General features: G+C 41.0%; 1 pseudogene; it reads left to right on the plus strand.

The window, feature by feature from the left end:
* Position 1: 1 nt before the first annotated feature.
* Positions 2–1,563, plus strand: LOC136466079 (zinc finger BED domain-containing protein RICESLEEPER 2-like; annotated as a pseudogene).
* The last annotated feature ends 5,657 nt before the right edge of the window (positions 1,564–7,220 follow it).

Raw genomic sequence — 7,220 nt, forward strand, 5'->3', positions numbered from 1 at the left:
AATGCTAGAGCTTGAGGGCATCAGTTCGTCGGGCCCCATCTCTTCTCCATCCGTCGCCAAGATCTGCTCCTGAAACATTGATCTTCCTTGCACAAAGTAGATTAGAGTTCAGGGTAGGGTCCTACATAGTTGCGGTAACCTGATTTCCTCATCTGACACTTTTTGCAAACTTTGTTTTAGTATCAGGGATGCATGATTAGAATTTAGAAAAAATACGTACAAGTTACCAGTATCATGAGTGAATATCACTTTTATGGTTACTAGTAAATGGGACTTTCTGTTTTCTGAAAAGTACAATATAATAGCATTGTATAAACTTGTACTTGTGATATGCTGCAACATCAATTCTAGATTTTTGCTTTAGTTGTATTGCTAGCTGTATAAACTGTACAGTTGTTACAGTTCTATGCTTTTTCCTATACAATTGTTTTAGTTCTATGCTTTTTTCTACACAATTGTTTCAGTGTACCATAGAAATAGTTTGCTAGAGCTGTGCTGACTGCACTTATAATCTTATGATATAGGTATTACGGAGAAGGTTTCATCAACAACAACAGCAGAAGTTGAGGATAGTCTTGATGCTATCTCCACCGATCAGTCAGGCCGGTCAGGGAAAAAGAGGGCTAAAGTTTGGGCTTATGTTGACTCGGAAATCATTGATGGAATTGAGAAGGCTATGTGCAAGTATTGCAAGCTCTAGTTGTCTTCTGTGTCAGGGAAAGGGACAACTCACTTGAATAGGCATATTGAATATTATTGTCATCATATCCCTCAAGAGGACATGGACAGATTCTTAGCAACTTTGAAGAAAAGTCTGATAGAGACAATTCTGTATTTGATCCTGTTGTATTCAGAGGTCTGATTGCAAAGTACTTCCTTAGTGCTGAGGTTGCATTTCAAAAAGCAGATGTTCCTGCTTGGAAAGAGATGATAAATTATTGCCAGCCTTCATTCAATGTGGTGGGTCAACAAACTGTTCATGCAAACTGCCTAATCTTGTATGAAGAAGAGAAATTACAGCTACATCAAAATATCACAAAGTTGAAGTCTCATGTCAGTTTAACTGCTGATTTGTGGTCGTCAAACCAAAATTTAGGATATCTTAGAGTTATAGCTCATTACATTGATGAAGAGTTTGAGCTCCATAAGAAGATTATTGCATTCAAGCAGATCTCTTTCCCCCATAACTCATTTGTCATGCAAGATGGCATCATGGCTTGCTTGACGGAGTGGGATTTAGTTGATCGTGTGTTCACAGTGACTCTAGATAATGCAAGCGTGGACAACAGAGCGATTAGAGACTTGCGTGATGCTCTAGGTGCTCAGATGTTCTTTAAGGGTGAACACATACATGTCAGATGTGCCGCTCATGTGCTCAATATAATGGTCCAAGCTGGATTGCAAGTCATAACAAATGCAGTTGGAAGGGTAAGAGACATTGTCAAGGTTGTCACATCTACACCTTCTCGTCTGCAAACATTCAACTCAATCGTTCAGGCATTAGGTCTCAAAGGCAAGTTAGGGCTGGTTCTAGATGTTCCCCACCGCTGGAATGCTACGTAAGACATGTTGAATGAAGCTCTAAAACATAAAGCAGCTCTCAACAGATTCACAACAGAGCAGTATCAGGATGTTCCTAGTGAACAAGACTAGCAGAAAGCTGAATCGCTTCATGAATTCCTAGAATAGTTCAGTGAGGCTATAAAAGCATTTTCTACAGATAGGCATCCAATGACCCACCTCTTTCTGAAGATGTTGAAGGTAGTTCGAGATATATTGCTTGATGAGACATGGAATACCAATGAACTGCTCAATGAGTTGGCTGAAGCTATGTATACCAAGTTTCAGAAATACTAGGTTGTGCCTAGTATGGTACTTCTCATAGCTGCTGTCCTGGACCCATCAATGAAAGCTGATTTTGTTAGGTTCTTTTACTTAACTATTGAGAATGCAGAAGCGGAAGCGAAGATGAGAGAGCTTAGACAATACTTGAAGAAATATTATCTAGAGTACGAGAGGATTGTGAGGAACAACACAGGTCCTATCTTTGTTTCATATGAAGAGGAAGTTTTAAGTCAGGCAAATCGAGTTTTTTGGACTTCGTGGCAAACAACGTGTAGAGCTTGCATTTGCTCAATTTTCATCACAAAACTCGAGTACTCGCTTAGAAAGATCAGAACTGGATATTTATTTGGATGATCCTAGAGTAGCTGTGAGACCGATAGAGAACTTTAATGTTCTAGCATGGTGGAAGAAAAATTCAAATGCCTATCCTATCTTGTCTTTGATGGCCAGAGACTTCTTGTCTATTCTTGTTAGCACAGTGTCCTTCGAATCTGCTTTTAGTGCTGCTCGAAGGATACTTGGTAAAAATAGGACATCTCTCTCTCCAAAAACTCTTGAAGTGTTAGTCTGTGAGAAAGATTGGTTGATTGGCTTTAATGATGCAGAAGAAGGTAATTGTCATATTTCAGATACATATTGCAAAGCTGATTTTATTTACAATAGTGGTTTAATATGTTTGTCTAGTTCAATGCAAGTCAACCAATGACTGGACATCGTATGTTTGAATCAGATGAAGAAGTAGATGATTGACAAGTTAGTGCCCTAGCTGTTGGTTCACTAGGAATGTTGTTTCACTAGGAATATTGTGATATTCATTGTTTAAAAAACAACTTAATTAGACCCTTTATTTGCATGATTGATGTTTGCTATATGCAATTGATCTTCCTTATCCACTTAGTTTTTGTGTTATGAATGCTAGCGTCACTGCTACTAATGTTCCATTTATTATTTCGCCAATTTCTAGAATTTTGAACTATGTTTTCTGCTTGAGATAAATTTCATTCATTGTCTTATACAGGACAGTCGATGCAGGACCCATAGGATACCCTGCAAGGAAGAGAGAAGATCTAGTCCAACTAGGATTCTTCCTATGTAATCTTAGTAGTAGTATTATTTTGTAATCCTACTAGGAACTCTCATTGTAAACCGACTAGGATTCTGACCTCCTAACTATATAAGGGAGGGCAGGGTTCCTAGAGAAGAGGACTTTTACAACACAACACCTTACGATCAATCCAACACAAAAGGCTAACGTCGACTAGACGTAGGGCTATTACTCGATCTAAGACCGAGGGCTCGAACTAGGATAAATCGACTATCTCTTGCATTTACCATTGAGTTCTGCATACACTGAAGCCCAAACATACTACCCCGGGGACCCTCGTGGCAGGCTATCGGTGGTCAAACATTGACAGCTGGTGCACCAGGTAGGGGCTTTCGATGAATTTGCATCCGAGAGCTCGATGGACCTTGGCAATATGATCTTCTCAACGGGATCAACCTTCATCTTCGGTTCGTGGATCTACGAGGCAGATAATGATGGCAAGCTTCAAAGCCGTCTTCTCGAAGATTCGGTTCACCATGAAAACTTTCCTATTTCGGCGACTATGATGGATCAAATCATCGGAAGATTCACACAGCTCGTGATGTCTGATTCAACTCAAGTTCCGTGGCTCTGCGCATCCAACTCGAATTTAGGCTCCACATCCAAGATGGAGTATGGACCAAGTTCTTTCAAGAGTCCAAGTTCTTTTCCAATGGGGCTCTAGAACGCGGCCTCGGCATATCAAGAATACAACTCGGAGTACACTTGAAATCTTTTCGAGAAGTCAGATCTTTTTTTGTTTGGATTCCACAACATGGCAAAGACTTACTAGGCATAGCTCGAAGGATCCCTTGATCTGGTGCTTAGAATGCCACTAAGAGGAGCTCAGAAAGGTCTCGTGCTAACTATAACATCTCAAGACTGCATTGTCCACTGGCCAGGTTCTATTCCTGAGGATAGCAGTACCTGACTGGTTGGCATGACAACAACAACAATTCTACCCTACCAAGAAGGAGACTCAATCTGCGACCTTGAAGCCTCTACTGAAGTCATCAGCAGCTCTAACAGTGTGGAAACCAACGCCAATAATAGAACTGTTCACGCACGGGAAGTACTTATGGTTTGCCATCCTCAATCGCCATTGATCCCTCTAGAAGCACCCAACGTCAGGTCATCGGATGAGTCTGAGTCCAACATATCACCCTTTGCCCAAGGCTACGATGATGAGACTGAGAATCAGAGACAAGCCAGAGAAAGAAGAAACAAATTGAAACAAGGATGCCAGCGATGTGCTAAGCAGCGCAAGGAAGCTTAGATCAAATATGAGTCAGATCTGGCCGAGTACAATAGAAGAAAATCAAAACAAGAAGTCGAAGAAAGACGTGCGGTGAACACACCCTATAATAGGATCCGAGAAGCACTTAAAGAACTCGAAACGACCTCGCATCCTAGTGAGCAGTAGGAACAGCTCTGGGAACTTCTCCGGACAGCAGCCCTAAAGACACACGATGGAAGAACCTATTCAAGACCACCTGCCAGGTCAACATCTCATAGGAAGGAAGATCAAAATCAAAGGAAGTCCGCATTCGAGAGACTTGGTCCAAGTGAAAGTCACAATAGAGAAAGTAGAAGGGACCACAGTCAAAACTACCGAGCCAAACAACCAAGGCAGATCAGAAGCGAAGCACCCATTCGGACAGCCCCATAGAACTACTCTCACTAAAACGATAGCTGGCTAGAAGGAGGTGCCGAGTCAGAATACAGAAAAGCTAGGACGCACGATAGATTCCCCAATTTTGCAAGCAGACTTGCTTCAATACGACTACCTCACAAGTTCAAGCCATCCAACCACTCTAAATACGATGGCAAGACCGAACCAAGGTAGTGGCTCAGAATCTACTCACAATCAATTGAACTGGCTGGAGGAGATGATGATATCAAGACCTTGTTCTTTCCCATGGCCCTAGAAACCATGCCCCTCTAATGGTTTGATAAATTAAATCTAGGGTCAATCAGAAATTGGGAGGACTTGCAAAGGACTTTCTGTGAAAATTTCGCGGGTATCATTACACACCCAATCACCCACGTAGAACTAAAGAGACTCAAGCAGAAAGGAGGTGAAAGTCTCATAGATTACTATCGAGGATTTGGCGAATTACGTGCCTAAGTACATGACATCACCGAACAAGAAGTAATCGAAGCTTTCTCTCACGGAATCATGGCTAGGTGGCAATTTCAGGACTTCTGCAAAGAAAACCCAAGAAACAATGAAGAATTTAGACAAATAGTAGAAAGGATGATTACTGCAGAAGAGAAGACACGTGAAAGGTTCCTGGATAATAACAATCGAGACAACCCGGACAAGCAAAATCATCGAAACAACAGACATCAGGAAAGAAAACGTGGACCAGACAACACAGTAGCGATGGCTGACAAATCAAAGAAGTTTTCAAAACCCAGAAGGTATGACGACATTGAGAACATGCGCTGTATCTTGCACCCCAATGGAAAGCACACCATCGGAAATTGCTACACCTTCAACGAACGATACACAAGGAAAGATAGTAAGGGGAACAATAAAGAAGATAGTCAGAAAAAAGAAGATAACCACGAAGACAAGGGATTCCAAAAATCCAGGGGGACGGTAGCAGTGATCTTCGTCAGAGCCCTAGATTTTAGAAGCAAGCATCAAGAAAAGTTAGCTCTATGAACCATCATGGCAGAAGAGCTGGCCACTCCAAGATATCTCAATTGGTCACCTATGCTGTTTTAGAGTAAAGAGATATGACGTTTTCCGTGAGGTGACCTATGCTGTTTCTGAGAGCTGCGGCAGTGCCGCGCATAAGGGCGGCAATGCCGCACCTGTACAGGTCTTGATGGCTAGTTTTTGAATTCCAATGGCAAGTTTTGGTTTTGGGTGTATATATACTTATCCCACGGCCCCTGGGCTAGCTGCTGATGACCAAAACATTACAAAGCCTTGTGAAGACTCTCAATTGGTGTCAAAATTATGAAGATCATATTTTAATTGGTATTGATTGATAATCTTTAACTTGGTATATCAAGAAATATGTCTTCAGCTGATATCTCAATATGACAACAAGAGCTAGCAATGGACTTTCAATTGATATCAAGCACAAGTTTATGATATCTCCTTGAAGATGATGATGATGAGAGATGGGCACAAATGAAATTATCTTACATAAAGAAGTACTAGTCCCATCAAAGCATTAAATCCAAGTATTGAAATCGTCTTCATAGTGGAGATTATGAGGCTTAGAACAAAGGTATATTGCTACATGAACTCATGTATTACCTTTGTGCATCTAGGCCTTTACATGCTAGTGTGTGCATGTGTATGCAATTTTTGAGTCACACCATAAGTTTGTTCTTGTGGTGGCGATTAGAGAATTCTTTAGATATTTGGTTGATACCTCTTGTGGTTATGGCATGAGTTTGTCTCATGTTATACTGTCATATAAGTGAGGTATGAGCCAAATATGCTAACCTCTCAAGAATCTTGACCTCAAAGTTGCATACTTTGTTTGGTAGAAAATATGTGAGAAATCTCATATGCTAAACTTTTTACCTACTCTTGCCCTCACTTGTCGTCCATCATTTCTTCCTTTTGGTGGAGAGAACCTTTTTGGAGATTAATGCCAAAGAGGGAGAAATATTGGCGGAGAATGTAAGGGGAGAGAGATTGATATGAGGATGGAAAGGGGTAAATGAGAGGCATACATATAAGGTTTAATATATATATATATATATATATATATATATTGTGGTGTGTGCAAGGATAGTTTAAATTGATGCTCTTGATAAGGACCATTTATGCTAGTGTGTGGCAATCATGCCTTGAGTGATGCTTGTTTTCTCCTATGCTGGCTAGGCAGGTGCGGCAGTGTCGCTCTCTGGTGCAGTAGTGCCACCCTCTGCTGGTCAGCAATCTTTGAGTGCATGAACTGTCATGAGCATCACAGTGCCGCCCTCTGCTGGTCAGCAATCTTTAAGTGCATGAACTGTCATGAGCATCATGGTTATCATGTTACACCTTACACCCCATGGATGCTAAGATATAGGGGAGTTCCCACACTTCATCTTAAATATGTGCATTTGGCATTTGAGGCCAAAATTTGAATTCCTTCAATGCACATATTTAGGGGGAGCTCACTATATAATAGGATTCAAAATCTTAATGTTTATCAATCTCTTGTAAGCTTTAGTTGTGTTGTCATCGATCACCAAAAAGGGGGAGATTGTAAGTGTATCTAGCCCTTTAGTGGGTTTTGGTAAATTGAATGACAACATAATTAAAGGTCTAATAAGT

Source organism: Miscanthus floridulus, chromosome 7 (assembly GCF_019320115.1).
Source record: "Miscanthus floridulus cultivar M001 chromosome 7, ASM1932011v1, whole genome shotgun sequence".
Classification (NCBI taxonomy): domain Eukaryota; kingdom Viridiplantae; phylum Streptophyta; class Magnoliopsida; order Poales; family Poaceae; genus Miscanthus; species Miscanthus floridulus.